The sequence below is a fragment of the Equus caballus genome, chromosome 10 (assembly GCF_041296265.1).
Source record: "Equus caballus isolate H_3958 breed thoroughbred chromosome 10, TB-T2T, whole genome shotgun sequence".
NCBI lineage: Eukaryota > Metazoa > Chordata > Mammalia > Perissodactyla > Equidae > Equus > Equus caballus.
Window position 1 is genome coordinate 23,907,353 of NC_091693.1, and position 17,703 is coordinate 23,925,055.

General features: G+C 41.6%; 1 long non-coding RNA gene and 1 pseudogene across 2 annotated transcripts; one reads left to right on the forward strand and one right to left on the reverse strand.

The window, feature by feature from the left end:
• The first annotated feature begins 1,082 nt into the window (after positions 1 to 1,082).
• LOC138915763 (uncharacterized) lies at positions 1,083 to 16,352 on the forward strand. The gene is made up of 2 exons (XR_011421997.1): positions 1,083 to 1,372; positions 15,672 to 16,352. It is a non-coding gene; the product is annotated as an uncharacterized lncRNA (long non-coding RNA).
• KIR-ILTA (killer cell immunoglobulin-like receptor and immunoglobulin-like transcript 11 pseudogene) lies at positions 1,655 to 16,063 on the reverse strand (annotated as a pseudogene). Its single transcript, NR_036566.3, has 8 exons — positions 16,003 to 16,063; positions 15,727 to 15,762; positions 14,639 to 14,913; positions 13,045 to 13,344; positions 11,516 to 11,556; positions 10,662 to 10,831; positions 2,575 to 2,625; positions 1,655 to 2,004 (listed from the first exon to the last, which is right to left on the reverse strand). The product of NR_036566.3 is annotated as a killer cell immunoglobulin-like receptor and immunoglobulin-like transcript 11 pseudogene (transcript).
• Positions 16,353 to 17,703: the final 1,351 nt, after the last annotated feature.

Sequence of the window (17,703 nt, forward strand, 5' to 3'; positions counted from 1 at the left end):
TTCAGATTATTTGAACAAAATGGAATCAGAAATTCTAATAGCAATTTAAATTTTTCATCTGCATCTCAAGAGATACTGGGCAAGGTGTTTTCTGCTCTGAGGCCAATTTTCCCCCTCCAGGCTGGGACCCATGTTTGGCAGGACTTTGTGAGTCTAATCAGGCAGGTGATGACCATGTTTTTAGGCAACCGCATTGCCAAGATGTGACATATTTGCTATCAAACACATCAACAGCCACTTTGCTGGAAGTTCAATGCCCAGTTCAGGCTGTGTATTCCACTCACGTTTCAGTCCCAAGTTCACTAAATTGTTGGGAAAATAAAACTAGGTTACAATAGAAATGCACTGTTTGCCAGTATGACAACCAGACTTATGAGTCACCAGATGAAGCTCACAAAGAACATCACCTGCTTTCCAGCAGTCCCTGTGTTTTCCATTTTGAACTAACCTTTGGACATTGCATTTTATTTAACCACTAAATGGATTACATGGGGTTTCTTCTCTTGTTTTATTTATTGGGTTTGTCTTAGGTATGGCTACCTAAAAGACTAATGAAATGGCCCTGCATGCCTCCTCTGACAATCTTTCAATTACTCACCACCATGCTTGAAGATCAATATACATCACTCTTTGTAGATTTAATCTGTGCATTTTCAGTGCTGTATGATATTCCATGGTGGACATATACCACCCATCTTTCTTTTACTAATTTATGGGTGTTTCATGGATATTTTCTAAATAAGAACCTCTTATATCGAAGTTCTTGTGAGTGTAACCTTGAGCTTACATACACATTTCCCTCTAGAGTATAAATTTTATTGTTGTGGCTCTATGTCATAATTCCAATATATTCCTCAAGTGTGCTGAAATAATTTTTACTATCATCACTAATATAGTGGAATTCTAAGTGAGCCCTGTTATTTACTACATTGTATTTTTTTTTTCTTTTGCCTCTCATGTTGATGTGCTTAAGATTATGGTGTCATAATTTCATTGAAACTGTGCCATAACGTGACAGTAGAAATTATCATTATCTCTAAAAGAGAAGGAAATAGAGGTCTATGTGAAGCTGGTGAGGAGGTGTATAGCAGGTGGCTCTTACACATTTGATTCTGTTCATCTCTTCCCAATTCTGCATTCTGTGAAGTCACAAAGGCAGCTTGGTGTTGGCGTTGAAGGGAGGATTTACAACACAGAAACTGGAAAATGCCATGAATCAAGAATTTTTAAAAAGTGCTATTTCAGGGGCAGCACGCCACTAGGCTGTCTCTGCAAACAGAACTGTCTTGATTCCAAGTGATTACATTTCTGGAAAAATGACACAGGTGGCATCTAATGAAGAGAGAAAGGATTGTGAGGTCCAGAGAGGGTGGTAGGTATTATTTTGGATTTATCTTTTCAAGACTAGAATCTGATTTTTGCTAATTTATTCAGTTATTGAAATAATGTTAAGTCCTGTGAACTGAAGAGATAGAGATGCAACAATGTACATCTGGCCATGTGGTTATTAGAAATAAAGAAAATTATATTACATAAAAGTAGATGATGAGAACATGATGTTTTACATGTGGACCTACACAGGCCACGTGGGATGTACCCTCAAGGCATAAGGGTGAGAAAAAAGGTGGAGCCAGTCAAAGAAAGCCAACAATGATAGGGAGAGAAAAATACACATTTAATGGCTTTAGAGTCCTGTACAGGGAGCACTCTAGACGTTTTCCTGCATCTAAATCAGGTTTAGACCCCTCAACATTCTCAGCAGACAGATCCCCAAACTTATGGTCCAGAGTTTCTTTAAACCTCCTGGGATCATCAGATTTCTTCCAAGGCTCAAGCACTCTGAATGGTGCAGTTATCCTTCTTCTGTTTACCTCCTGTCAGAATCTTGGGCTCTTCTCTGGGTGTGCTGAGCGTGAAATAGCAGAATCCCAAGGACTACCAGGATCAAGCCAGCCATGCCCAACTGGATGATATTCTCCACTGTGTAATCTTGGTGACGTGAGGCTAGGAATTGTGGACAAAGAATTAAAAGGTCAGGGAAGAACAAAATCACCAAGGATCTCCGGATATACCCCCAGGGCACCTGCCTCCCTTTGACAGGACATGACCATCTGAGATCAGCCCCATTATGGGAATTTCTCCTAATCAACACTCTTGGGGTCTGACTTGTTTTGTGATGGGTTGGGGATATCAGTTACTCCTGAGGGGAAAAAAAGCACGTGGCTGAGGAATTGGAGAAATCTGAGTCCAGCCTTTCCTCTGCGTTCTGGGTTTTATATCCTCCCATTTCTCGTGACATAATTCATACATAGTTTCTTCAATAAACCTTTGTCTACTGTAGCAGAGTTCCCTTTGATCTTCTCAATGGATTTTTTCAGGCTCTTTGTTTTCTTTGAAGTCAAAACCTGCTTCTGAGTCACAGTGGAACAGAGTTCAGATGTGCTCCAAGAGCTCAGGATTGGAGAGAAAAATGGTCTCCCAGTACAAAAACAATTGAGCCCTTGTATGTTCCCTGTTTAGTCTGGGACACAAGACCTCATAGGCTTATTCTGTATAGCTGAGAGTTCTACTTACTCAATACCTGAGGTCCCAGGGTCCATGGATGAGGATTGGAGTCAGAAGCTCCTGGATGTCAGGAAAACAAAGGAGTAAGAATCTGAGGCTGTGTCCCCCTCACTCCACCTCACCCAGGTCCTTACTCTCTGAGATTTGCATTTTAATCATCACTTTGACTTTTTCCTCCATTTATTCTCTCATTAATTCAGTCTTCATACAGATAGGAATACCTACAATGGTAGACAGACAGACCTATACAGGCAAACATGCAAGCATAGATTTTCTAAAGGTGATGTTTAGTCACCAGATTTCTAAAACACTATTATTCCTTGTTTGGAGTGTGAATCAAAGTGGAAAAATAGATAATAAATGTGTGAAAACACATCCAGTGAAAACTGTGGGCATCCAAATGAACATTTGTAGATACATATGAATATATGGTATATATTCATAGATGTGTGTATAAATATATATAACTGTGTTTATATGTATATAGCAGATGTATGTATGACTACATATATACATTATATATATATATATATATATAATATATATAAAGAGAGAAAGAGAGACAGAGAAAGATGAAGTCTCAGTCTGCTCTTGAATAAAGTCCTGTCTGCAGGTTGTAGGGAGCGGGCAGAGGAGAAGGAGGAGCTAAGACTTGAGGATTTGGTAAATTGTAGATGGGTCAGGGACCAAAGTGATCTTTGAAGAACTGAATTCCTTCCTTTTTATATATTTATTTATTTTTATTGAGGTGAAATTCACATAACATAAAATTAACCATTTTTAAAGTGTTTGATTCAGTGGCATTTAGTATATTTATAATGTTGTGCAACCACCACCTCTATCCAGCTCCATCTTCATCATCCCCAAAGGAGACTACATATGCATCAAGCAGTCACTCCTATTCTACCCTCCTTGCAGCCCCTGGGAACCTCTAGTCTGCTATGAAGTTAGCTTGGTGTTTTGTTCCCATGTAATTCTTATCAACATGCACTCCTGCTCTTCATTCTAAAGTGAGGGTGCTGAAGTTTGGAGAAACCGTGTCAATTACACAAGACCACAAATTACAGGGTTGTCAGACTGGTTTGGAAACTATAAATATCTCACTTAGATTCTGTGCTTTCTACTCTGCAGTTGGAGACTACTCTCTGTCCTGAAGAAGTTAGAGAATGCAACGTGAGGGACAACTAACACAAGTGTTGGATAAATATGATGATTAGTTCTATAAGAGAGAGCCAGGAAGCTAAGAGTTGGAAAATAAGAGTTTCTTGGAGACTTGGGTCCTAGCCCCAGGAGTGGGATTTAGGAAAGAAAGGGATTTGAGAAAGTTTTGGGGGTACAAGAAGGTTCTGGTTAGCTTCTTAGCACCAATCCATTCATGTTGAGTGGTTTTGAGCAAGTAATGTTGCGTTTTGAAGACTTCTGCTTTCAGCTTTAACCATGACACAGAAACCAGCAAATGGGAGAGTGGGACATTCAAAACCAGCTGGTTCCATTTGTTAAGGTGTATCATTATTTTCACCTTGATAGTGATGTGCTCAACTGCAGCTCTGTGAAGGGGGATAAGAAGGGAGTTTGCCATCCCCACAAAGATTGTTTTCAAGCAAGACAGACCCTGAAGGACTTCCTTATATTCAGTATCATTCACTCACATCATGCATTTGTTGTTCCAAAATATATGAAATGATGCCTCCACTAACTCAGGCATATTGTTTATCTACTATTAAGACATAAACCAGTGGTTCTCAACAGAGGACAATTTTGCCTCTTAGGGGAAAATTTGGCAATGTCTGGAGACATTTTTGGTTGTCACAACTGGGGTGGGAGGTACTATTTGCATCTAGTGCATAGAGGCCAGGGATGCTGCTAAATATCCTAAAGTACACAGGACCACCCTCTAAACAAAGAATTGTCCCAGATGTCAATAGTGCTGAGATCTAGAAACCCTGAGCTAAAGAGACTTGATTAATACCTTTAAGGGAATGATGGTGTGGGAAATGTCAGATATTAATTTAAAAAGTACACAGTTATATAATTGTAGATCATGATATATGGCCTACAGTATAAAAATAGAGAATTTGGAGATCTTATAACAGACATAAGAATTCAACTGGTATATGAGGATGAGTGGGAATTGCCTAGGCAATGTGAATAGGAAGGTTTGGAGCATTTCAGATAGAAGGGACAATGAGGCAAGACCCTGAGGTAATAAAGTGGAATGGATGAAGGAGAAACTAAATTAAGGTCACTGTGGGTGAAGAGCATGGAGTCAGAGGGAGAGTGGAAGATGTGCTGGAGAAGTAGACACAAGGGCTTGGGAGACCTGGGGAAATAGCTAGGTTTATCTGAAGATAGACTACTGGGAGTTTTAAGAGAGAGATAAAGATATTTGTATTTTAAAGACACAGGTTACAGTGTCTAGATGGATAGATATGGGGTTACACCCATTAGGAGACCAAACAATAGCTGGAGGGACAGAATATATGGCAGTAATTTAGTACTGCTTAATGCTTTGTACTGTAGTTGGTACAGAATACACAGATCCTACAGTAGCATTGGGCTGAGGCAGTGTCCCTTTAACTGAAGCAAAGAGGAGAGACTGGGGAGAGTGAGGCTGTGAAAGCAAGTAGATGCAACACAGGAGAAAGATTTGGACAATCAAAAACGACCCCTGACTTCCTCATCCCCACAGCTGTGAACAGTCAGTAGTGCACACGTCTTTGATGGACAGACAGCCTAACAGAGGCAAAGACTCAATCCAGGTCTGAGCATGAGGAATTTGAGGGGTCTGGAGATAGAAAGTGAAATACAAATTCTGCAAGGGGGGACATAGCAGAGACGATCAGAATGGGGAATATAATTGGAATTCATCTGGGCTTTAGACTATCCCTTCAGCCCTTCTATCTCAGAGCTGCCATGAGGGTTTAGGGAGGCTGGGAAGACTTAGGGAAACACTTATCTTCTTGTGCCTGAATCTTCTGGCTCAGACCGAGCACTGGAAGAGAGAGAGTCTTGAAAAAGCAATCCTCCAGTTTCCAGTCTCTATTATAAATCACTCTACATAATGACATACAGGGTGTCATTTCTTCTTCCACAGTGAACATAGCTCCGAGGCTCATCTTTTAGTTTTGTCTTCTAGATTCCAGTCTCTAAGGCTCTCATCTGTAGGAACTCTGAAAGCATCATGTGTCCCCAGACAGCATGGCATGGGTTGAATGAGCCTCTCAAGGTCAACTTGAAAACCTGACTACTGAGCCCCACAAGATAGCTTGGACTTGGGCAGAGGCAGCTACAGATATCTGGGTAAAGACAATCTCTCCATTAAGGAGATCAGAATCTTGTTGGCAGCCACTAAAATCACCAAGTCCTCATGTTAAGAGGGACCCTGACAACTTTGTGATTCCTCCATATTCCCCTCTTTTCCACTTGCATTTCAGGACTTGCTGAGAAAGAAGAGAGTGCCGTCTCTGGGGTCATGATTCTGATATAGCCTCAGTCCAGTTTGCCTTTTGTTGGTGCATATTAGCAGGATGGAAGATTCTCATAAGACAGTAAGATCTAGAGGAAGTATGAGATCAGAGCCCCTCCTCAGAGAATTTCTACACCTATTTCTTCACAAGAAATGGCTACATCCAAAGAACGTAGTACTGGGTAGCTCTTGGGTGGGGTCCCAGAGGAGACCAATCTTTCTGTTTATGTTTCATATCAGAAGTGAGCATTTTCCTCAACCAACGTCTAAAGGGGCTCAAATCCTTCTTTGGAGAAGGTCCCACATCCAAATGGAAGGACTTGGGACAAAATATAAGATGGGTGCCATGCAGACAGAGATTTTTCTTCATTGGACCATCATTAAAAAGCCACATGGCCTTCTCTGTTATAGACCCATGTGTCCTCTCTGGAATTCATGGACTAAGTATATCCTCTTGGACTTGATCAGGCAGGCAGTATACTCTTATGCTGCGGATTATCCCAGTGCCAGCACGTAGAGGAATTTTCTCAGGAGCTATTCATCATTTCTAAAGAAAGAATATCCTATATCTACATCTATCTATATTTATATCAACAAATGAGGGATGGATAGAGAATATAAATTAGATAGATAGATAGACAGACAGATAATTTGGTTATAGACTCCTGGCTATTATGGGTATTACTGCTTCTTCAAGTATGGGAAGTCAAATATTTTGAATCAAACTTTCTATTGACTATCTCACTTTCATTGCAATACATCACTCTTTTTCCCCACCTTTATTGAGATATAATTGACATGGAACATTGTGTAAGTTTAAGGTATACGATGTGTTGATTTGACACATTTATATATTGCAAAATGATTTCCACTGTAGCCTGGTTAACACCTCTGTCACCTCAAACAATTACCATTTCCTTTTTGTAGTGAGAACACGGAAAATCTACTGTCTTAGCAACCTTTAAGTATAGAATACAGTACTGTTAATTATACTTACAATATTGTAAATTAGATCCCAAGAACTTATTCATAACTGAAAGTTTGTGCCCTTTGATCAACATCTCCCAATTTCCCCCACTCCCTAGCCCCCAGTAAGCTTGCCTTCCAACACTCCAACTATTTTGAAGTCCTGAGCCTCTCCCATCTTTTGGAAGGCAAATAAGTTCCCGCATTAACTATTTCATTTTGTGAAAATTTCAGTTGTATCTCTTTTCATCCATTTCCATATATACACTTTCAGTCACCTGTGAATTCAGTGATATAGATTGCATAAAATTTCCCACAACCCAATTTTCTTTCTTGTGGTTTATGGCTTCTTTCCTTCTTTGCTCTCATTTGAATGGGGTTGGGTGGAGGAAAAATAATGTTTGTGCTCTCAGTTGGGTATTTAAAATGAGTAGAGGAGTAATGGGAAAATACACGGGTTATAGAGGCAGAATGACCTGATTAAAAATACTATTGTTATTGCTTGAAAACGAAGTGGCTTTCTAGGGGGAAGGGAACATTAATTGGTTGACTGCCAGAAACTGGCCTGAGCCACATCTATTAATGAGCAGGGACACATTGTGTTAACTCACCACAACCTTTGGTGGGGGCCGGGGGGTTCTTCCGTAATTTCCTCTTGTGGAAGAAGAATTTTAAAGTGTTCTAGAATCTTTCCCACAGCTTCTTTGCTCTTTCTTTCAAAACTATTTTGGCCCATTAATTTCAATTTCATTAGATTCTCTTCTCTCCTGAGTCCAGATGAATAAAGGTGGGGCCCTAAGTGTAGGCCCAGACTTCAGGATGGATTCTAGACTCAACCCCAAGCTATGTACCAAGAGTTAGGAAATTTTTTTTTTGTAAAGGGTCAGAAAATAAATATCATAGGCTTTGCACACCATACAATCTCTGTCACAACTAATCAATTGTGACGTTGCAGCATGGAAGTTATCAATTGATAACCACATGATACCTACATGATACCTAACCATTGATAACTACATGAATGAGCATGACCATATTCCAGTAAAACTTCTTTTTCAAAAATACGTAGGGGTTCATATTTGGCCTGTACATTGTAGATCGCTGGCTCCATTCTCCAAAGCCCATCTTATTGGACTTATTTGCAATAGGCGGTTAGTGGCTCTGTTGTTTTCTGCTGTGGTGTTTGAATGAACACTGGTCCCTCCACAGCCTCATGGAAAGAAGTGACTGCAGTCTTGGTAAGGATCAGGTGCACATGTGGACTGGCTTTTAGGGCCATATTTATACCATCAGAGACATTTTGATCAGTTCTGACATTTCTCAGTATGATAAATGGGGAAAAAAATGACTAGTGGTCTTGGGCAGGTGGCTCTCTCTTGAAATTTCCTTACATATGGACTGTATTATTTTGAAAAGTTTTCCTAAGTGTTTTCCTTTTTTAAAATAAATTATACACCTCTTAGAGTGTTTTCTTAGGCCAACAAGTGAAAGAATACACGGTTAATTACGGTTATTACCACTGCCAGTATATGAAACAGTATTTCCTCACATACGTTTTACTGACATTGTTTCCATACTAGTCTGCATCTCATACTGTTGATGCTATTTTACCTTTTTTCCTTAATGTTGATGATTTTTTTCTTCTGTAAGGATACATATAGGAAGAATTATTTTTTATTTAAATTGAGATACCTTGATTCTTATTGTCTGTCTCTAAATGGGTTCTTGGACCACTTAGACAGAGACTTCTGAGAAATGACTGGATTTGTACTTGGATGACTTTATATTATCCTCATGCCTCCAGCGAAGATCAGTTACTTATTCATTAAACCCTTCTTTCACTTACTAGGGGTTGTATGGGACCCTAGGATGTCTGCGTGTTGGGAGGAAGGCAGACCGAGGAAAGATATTCTAGGAGTGGGAAGGAGAAGGGTTATGAAGTCTACTATTTCATTAGCAGCAAATAAGTGCCAGGCTTTGTTCCTGAGGCCTTTTAACTTTTATGATCCCATTAGATTCTGATAAAGCCCCCTGTGAGGGAGATGGTAATGGCACCAAATTAAGGAGGATGCAACTGGGACTTCTCAAGATATCATGCCTTAAAAGGAGGCAGGAACTGTGACTCCAATGACTTTGATCTTCTTTTGTACCACTCTGCCTCCTAGCAGAGGAAGAACCCAAATTTAGCACCAAGATCACCGTCCACACTCCTACTTGGTGTGGTTCTCTCCTCTGCTGGCATCAGTCACAGCCTGATTTCAAAAATAAGGAAAATGAGTCTTTAAGAAAAATGGCTTTGCCAAAGGTCCTGCAGCTAAGAAGGAACAAAACAAAATCAATTGCTAAACATCTGAAAAATGTCCATCTCCAGAGTATGTCTTAGATCCTCCAGGGAAGATGCTAGGGTTGCTGTATCCTGGCACCAGATGAGCATGACAAACATGCTTCTGGGTTACATTCCAGTGAAATATCTTCTCCTTGGGCTGCAATATTGCACGCCTGGGTGGAGAATAAGAGTTTTGTGTTCAATCCTGGGAAAGAGAAGCCCATGTAGTAATGGTGTCACTCATTCTTCGTATTGTCCTTTGGTATCTGAACAGAGATCCTAGTCCCCACTTTCTGTGTTTTTTGCATATTTTTTGTTTATTACTGTCTTTTTTTCTCTGCTTTATTCTCTCTGCATATGTCTTCCTTTATCTTCCTCTGAGCATCATGTTATCTCTGACTGTTTCTCTACCTGATTTTGAATTTTTGCCTCTGATTGTAATACGCATCTGTGATGGTTATCTGTATGTGTCAACTTGACTGGGGCATGGGGATTCCAGACATTTGGTTAAACATTGTCCTGGGTGTGTCTGTGAAGGTGTTTATGGGTGAGACTACCGTTTGAATCAGTAGACTGAGTAAAGCAGATTGCCCTCCCCAATGTGGGTGAGCCTCATCTAATCTATTTGGCATGAATAGAATGAAAAGACTGACCCTCCCATGAGGAAGAGGGAACTCCTTCTGCCTGACTGCTTTGAGCTAGGCCATCAGTCTTTTCTCGTCCTCAGCCTCAAACTGAAACATCAGCTCTCCTTGGGTCTTGACCCTGCTGGTTTTCAAACTGGTACTTATACCATAGACTCTCCTGGTTCTCAGGTCTTTGGACTCAGACTGGAGCTACACATCAGTGGTCTTGGGTCTCCAGCTTGCTGACTGCAGATCTTGGGGCTTCTCAGGTACTATAATCACATGAGCCAATTCCTTATAATCTCTCTCTCTCCATTAATACATCTATATATACGTCTATATGCATCCTATTGGTTCTGTTTCTCTGGAAAACCCTGACTAAGATAGCCCTCATATTCCCACCTCTACTGCTCAGGAATCCCCATAGGACAGGGCTTATAATAGCCATTCTATGACCTAAGGAGTTTGAAGCCATTGAGCTCCAGGAATCACAGGGATCCAAGTATCTGTGTAGAGACAGATGATAAGAATCAAGGTATCTATTGGTTTCTGCGTATTCTGGAGTCTCAGAGCTAATGGAAAATTTGCCTTGAAGCTACCTAACTGGTTATTAAGGTAATTAGTAGGTTTTATTCTCTTTGTATGGTGTAACCATGTTGAACCCAAGTGGTGAGTGATGATGGAGATCTACAGCCCTTATTGGGGTACTCACCAGTGTTGAAAACAGGACAGGAGAGAGATGAGGAAATGAAGCTGCCCATCCTCTACCCCACTGCAGATCCTTTGTCTTCTAACGCTGAGCTCCTGGGAGTCCTGGGATCACCTTCCCATGTCCCTGGGGACTTGACTCCCTCCCTTAAAGTTGCAGAGAGGGAGCAGAAGCTGATGATGAAAGATGCCTGTACTCAAAAGGAGGTCTCTTACCTTGCGTTAAAGGCATCTGCACCACATAGAAATCACTCTGTGGGTGAGAGGCCAGGAGGGGCTTCTGGGAGATGGATAATAGGAAGAGGCTGATGCAAGCTCTGATCTCCCCAAACTGGGCCTCGTTGCTCCTCTTCCTAACTCTGCCCTGACCCCTTTCTCCATCTGCCTGGATACACAGACCCTCCCAATGTGGGCATTCATGCAAGATATGAAGGAGGATCTTGGAGGTGCATTCTCAGTCTCTTTTTTCCTTCCACTTTATCTATGCTTCTTTCTCTCCAGAATTCCTAAGCATCCCCTCATTATCAGAAGGATACTTCTCAGATATAGTTTTAAAATTTAGTCTGAGTCGCAAGACATGGGGCAAGTTTAGAGCTTCCTCACCTGTGACAGAAAGGTAAAGTAGGTCACTTGGGTCTGACCACACACCTGGAGAGTCATTGAAAGAGCCATAGCATCTATAGGTCCCATTGTGGGCTGGGGTCGCAGGGCCCAGAAGGAAGATGGCCTGGAATGCACCATTATGGCTCTGCCCTCCAGCAAACCAATGTTCATGGGCCTCCCCATCCCTGGATAAATGGTACACATCAAATGAGCTCTCGGAGCTGCAGAACAAGGTCACATTCTCTCCTAACTTACCACTGGGCTCAACTGGGTTAAGAGAGGTTTTTTGTATAGACCTGGGAGAAAAAGAGACAGTTTAATTAGAGAGGCTCTTCCTTACGCACCGTATCCTTAACACCTGAAGGACCTGAACTGAGAATTCATTCTCCCTATTCTCATGACTTCTCTTTGTCTTTCTCTCTCCCTCTCGCTCTCATGTCTATCTCTATCCTTCTACTTTCTCTGTCTCTTGCTCTCTCTCTCTATGTCTCTGACCTTGCCTCCCTCCTATTTGTTTTCCTTTTTGTGTTTTTTTACTCTCTCTGCCTCTCCTTGGATTGGTTGGTTTGATCTGTATCTTTTTCTTTCATTCTGAGTCTCTGTTTATGTCTTGACGCTATCTTTTTGCATCTATCTAGGTATCTACATCTATCTATCCGTCTGTCTATCTGTCTATGTATATATGTATGTATGTATCTATCCATCCTTCCTTTCATCCAACCATCCATCCATTATCTCTCTATCTACCTGCCTACCTGTCTCCATCTCCATGACATTCTCTGCTTCTCTGTCTCTCTAGTTCTCTTTTGGAATCTATCATCCACCCCCCATCACCATTTTTCTCTATCTTTGTGTCCCCCACTCAGGTCTCTGCTTTTTAGGGTTTTTATCTTCTTCCTCCCATCTTTCTCTCTACTTGTCTATCCCTTTTTATTTTTCTCCATCTCTTTTTTTCTTTTTATGTGTCTCTGACCTAGTGTTTGTCTCTCTCTTCCATCCTTCTGGCCCATTCTGTGTGTGTGTGTGCACATGCGTGCGCACATGTACACGTGTGTTTCTATGTCTCTGATTTTCATTGACTCTTCTTTCTCTCTGACTACTTCTCTCTGTGGGCTTTTGACATCAATAATCCTGCAACATCGAGGTGACCTCAGAACATGTGCCTGAGAAACAACTTTGGGAACCCATAAAACATACAACATATAGGGGGTTGGTGTTTGGCTCCTTCACCCAGGACCATGGTATCCTGGGACACATATGGCTCAACCACATGGAATGAAGTCATGTCAGAGTAAACACAGCATCTTTGGGTGCCACATGGGAAGAGGACACAGGACTCATGGAGAATCAGCCTGAGACACGTCAGCCTGGCCCTGAAATGTGAGTCAGGTACGTGGTGTGCCTTTGAGTTCTTCTGATAGGGAAGAGAATACGGATTTAAAATGGAAACCAAACTTCTAAACTGTCCCAGGTGTCTGAACAAATGCAGAGAGGAAGGGCACCCTCCCTTTGATATAAGCATATCTGTCTGTATATCTCCCTTCACTCTTTATGTCCATTTCTGACTCCCCCGTCTCTGCCCCTATATCTTTCCTTTATATCGTAACAAATGCTCTATATTGTTTCTCTTCTTTCACTGTCTCTCTTGGTGTAGTTGTCACCAAGTCTGTCTCTCTTCATAAGAAACCAATGTACATCTCCTTCATCACCACCTGGAGCTTCCAAGTCCTGGAACATCCCATCTGCATCCCAAAGAGGACAGGGGCAGGTCTGGAAACTCTCACCTGTGATCGTGATGTTCAGTGGGTCACTGGGGGTCGACCACTCATAGGAGGAGTAATTGGTAGAACCAAAGCATCTGTAGGTCCCCGCATGGGCTGTCGTCACAGGACCCATGAGGAAGGTGGCTTGGGAGCCCCCATCATGGAGCTGCCCAACAAGGTGTAAGGGGCTCTCCATTACCCCCTCTCTGTGCAGAATGAAGCTGTCAAACACGATCTCTGAGCAACACTGCAGGGTCACATTTTGTCCTGATTGCACCAGGGGACTCGGCTGGGCCAAGAAGGAAGGTTTTCTGTAGACTCCTAAGAACGTAGATGTTGTGAGTTTAGAAGGAGCCATCCTTCCTCACCCCATTCCATGGGACTTGGAATGATCGAGAATTTCTCCTCATGTTTGTCTTTCTCCTTGCTCTCTGTGCCCTTTCTATGTGAATGCCCCCTTCTTTCTCTCTCTTTCCTTTTCTCTGTTTCTCTGTCTCTAGCAGCACCAGACTCCATTCCCACTGCACTGTCTTTGGCACTTTTGCTGTTGTATCTGTTTTCCACAGAGCCCTTTCCTGCCGTCATGATGGTGGCAGGAGAGTGACCACTGCAGTTTGCATTTCCAGGCTCTCTTATCATCCTGGTCATACATTTTTTTGATGAATTGAGTTTCCTGGTAGAAGGTAAAAGTTAAGCAGTAAGGCAGGTACCACTGTACCTCCCAATGTCCACCCAATCTGTGCCTCGGGGAGAGGGGCACATCTCTTGTCATGTCTGTGCCTTCCCCATGGTCCAAGCTTCATAGGGTGGCCCCTGAGGCTGGTTCCATGAGCACTGACACCTCCCTGTGTCACTGTAATCTAGTGGTGGCATCAGCATTCTGTCCTTCCCTATTGCTGAGTAGCCTCACTTCCCCTGTTGGGCTTCCTAATTTATGCTTCACCTGGGTATCTGTATTGGTTACTTATTGATACTGTAACAAATTGCCACAAACATTGTGGCTGAAAAGGACATAAATGTATTATCATATAGTTCTGGATGACAGAAACCCAACACGGGTCTCACTGGGCTAAAATAAAGATGTCAAATTTTATTTGGATTATGATCCTTATGGAAGATCAAGGGGTGAATTAGTTTCTGTGCCTTTTCTGGTTTATAGAGGTAACCCGAATGCCTTATAACCTCGTTCCATCCTCAAAGCCAGCAATGGCTGGTGAAGTCTTTATCATGCTGCATGACTTGATACTCTCCTGCTTTCTTCATTCTCTTATATGGACACTTGTGATGACCTTGAGCCCACCCAGATAATCCAGGATCATCTCCGTATCTCAAGGTCACTTTATTAGCAACCTTAATTCCATCTTAAGTGTGAATTGGCCTTGGATTGCAACATAACATATTGGTATATTTGGAGTCTTAAGATGTAGTCATCATCAAGGGGTCATTATTCTGCCCACCACAGTACCCTCTTCCTTGTATTAAATCTTGTTTTCTCTAAAATACTTTGAGGGGTTCCTGTACTTCTGACTGGATCTGTCTGACACTCCCCTGAGAAAATTCTGGGACTAGGCAGATTGGGACAGTGAATAGCCACTCTGGGTAAGAGCTCTCTGACCTGTGACCACAATCACCAGGGGGTCACTGGGTGCTGACCACACAGAGGGGGAGTGCCTGTAAGAACCATCACATCTGTAGGTTCCTGCATGTGCTGGCGTCACAGGGCCCATGAGGAAGGTGTTCTGGAATATTATGCCCTGAAGCTCAGGGATGTGGGCTTGTCCAGTCTGAATGTGTCAAACCCGAGATGAGAGTGACACCAAAGATTCACATGCTGTCCTTGAGGAACCACAGGACTTGGCCAAGCAGATAGGGAGGGCTTGTCCTGACCACCTAGGGGAGAGAGAGGCACAGCCTTAGAGGAGAAAATGGGGACCTCCTCCCCTCCATGTGCTCAGAAGTTCCTCCTCCTTCCCCATAGTTCTAAGGCTCCTTTCCAAACCTGGGGGTACTCAGAGCCACGTGAAGACTCCCCAGCACCACATAGACATGGCAGCTTCCTACAACATGTATTGACTGAGAATTTTGACTGAATAAAAGACTCTTACTAGGTGTTGATGATGAAAAAGCGTAAATGTAAAAGAAGACAAAATAGACACTGAACAGAACAATAATAAACTATGTAAATGAAGTCACATCAGCTAACACATGAAGCACATTAAACCATTGATCCTGCAACAGAACATTCTGGAATTTCAGGGGGTCATGGCATACAGTTCTTCCACCTCTTCTGATAGAAGGATGGCAGCACCACTCTGCAGCCCTGCATTTCCCTCATGGAAATGCTGGAGGACTTGAGTTATCATCTTGTCCTCAGAGGGTCTGTCATTCCTGGCACTGCTTCCTTCCCTTACTCTACAGACGACACCATTTTATCTCCAGACACGCCAGCCCTGAGCACCATAGTCTCCTCCAGGAGCCCATAGAGCCTGGCTCAACTAAGAGGAAGAGTCTGGGGAGGGTCTCTAGACAAGAATTGGGGATAGATTTCCCAGGGACCCTATTTTCTGGTTTACAAGAGATTCACCCACAAGGCTTACAGAAGTCAACCCATCACCCAATGTCCTGTGCCTCCTACCCTTCTGTTACAGGAAAATCTTCATATTTGGGATGGATGGTAACCCAAGATTTGGAGAGAGGACTCACCCACTTGTGCCCAGATCCTCTGAACCAAGAAGAACTCTGGAAAGAAAGACTCATATTGGACGGTCCATCTCCACACAAGACCTCGCCTCCCACTCCTGCCCTTGCCTGGCCTAGGAGCCCCACCAGTGAGGCCCGTGCTCGGCAGAAGATAAACTCAGCCAAAAATGCCCACCTCTCCCCACATGCACAGGGTGCTCTACTGTGGAGAGACACAGACTTCCAGGCCAATATTTCCACCATAGTGTTCAAGCCCCTTTGTTCCCTTCCAGGACTCACCAAGACACACCAGGCTGATGATCATGGGCGACATGGCGCAGCTTCTGCTGAACAGAAGGCAGCGACCCAGCAAAGCTGATGAGTGCACAGGATGTTGCAAGAAGAGCCCAGCTCATGTAGCTTATAAGTTGACCACAGTGTGGAAGGATGATGCACACAGGCTCTTCTGACCCTACATATGGCAGAGGCGGGGGCCAGGTTGAGGGCGTAATCGAGCTTCCGGAAAATGTTCAGACTAGAGCCGTCACTTCAGAGAAATTACTAGGGTCAGACTTGAAATAAAATCTTGGATCCAGTCCCTCCTAGGCTGATGATCAAATTCTGTACTTACATTAAAGGCCTTTGATGTATTTTTGTCATTTGTATGTGAGCTTCAAACTCTTCGTGTGTGTTAGATAGCTAAAATATCTAATAGGTATTCTTAATATTATACCAATTGTAACATACAAATCAAAATTTATTTCCACACTGATATTTCTAGTATTGAAGCAGCACCAGTTAAAAATAATTGAATTTCTCAGGAGAAGGTTTATGCATTTATTTGGAATCACAGAGTTCCATTTTTTTTTTGCAATAAACAAAACATGTAAATTCTGGATATTGTAGTTTTATCTGGAATTCATCTTATTACCCAAGTATCCAAACTTGTTCTCTCTCTAGCTCTCTCTTTTTCTCTAACTTTAAATTATATATGAATATATAAATATCCATTAACACAATACTATAGAAAATCAACTTTACAAAAGCCAATTACGAATGTTATAAAAAAAACTGCATAACATTTCTAGAAAAAAACCTGATAATATATACCAACTTGAAAACCATTGCAATAACCAATCAAATGTGTCTATGTGTTTTTGCCTTCATTCTGTCCTTTGTTGGACCCTTACAGCTTCTGAAATTTGGATAAAATTTTCCCTTATATGTTCTAAATAGAGTTATATAACATTCATATCTATTTGTAAAACTTTTAATTTTTATAAATTGTATGTGTGTGTTTATACACACACACCTACGTACCCACATTCATAGTTGTTAGAAATTAAAAAAATATATAAACTTCGAATCTTCCTGTTTTGTTCTCACATTTATATTGCCGACACATATACTGATTTTTATAGCTCCATTTCATTCTCTTGGATTTCTGTATACTATTCTTTGCATGATTATATCAATATAGACTTATCAATGGGCAATTTTGTTGTTTCTAGGTTTTCCCTGTTATGACCCACATCTTTCTGATGATTTTTGCACTTAATCCCTTGTACCTATATACAGGATTAACTGGCATACATAGCTAGAAGTGAAACTATTGGGTTTTGAACAAGTTGATGTTCAGCTTTAATAGATAGTGCAAAATACTTCCAATATGAGCAAAAGTCATCAGAGGAGCAATTTTTATCAATTTTATTGCTTTTTGCAAGGAACAGTCTTTTGGTTTTATGTTATTTTTCTCCGTCAAGTATGTATGTATGTGTGCAGGTGTATATGTATGTATGTATTTTTCATTATTACCATTTATTTCTTTACTTCAACTTACTTTGGAATTAATTTACTCTTTTTTAAAATGTCTCAAAGTGAGATTCAGATCTTTATTTAAACCTTTCTTCTCAACACAAACATATGAAGTTTAATGTCCCTTAAAGCACTCTTTTATCTGGATCACTTATCATTTGATATGGCAAGTATTCACTTTAGCTA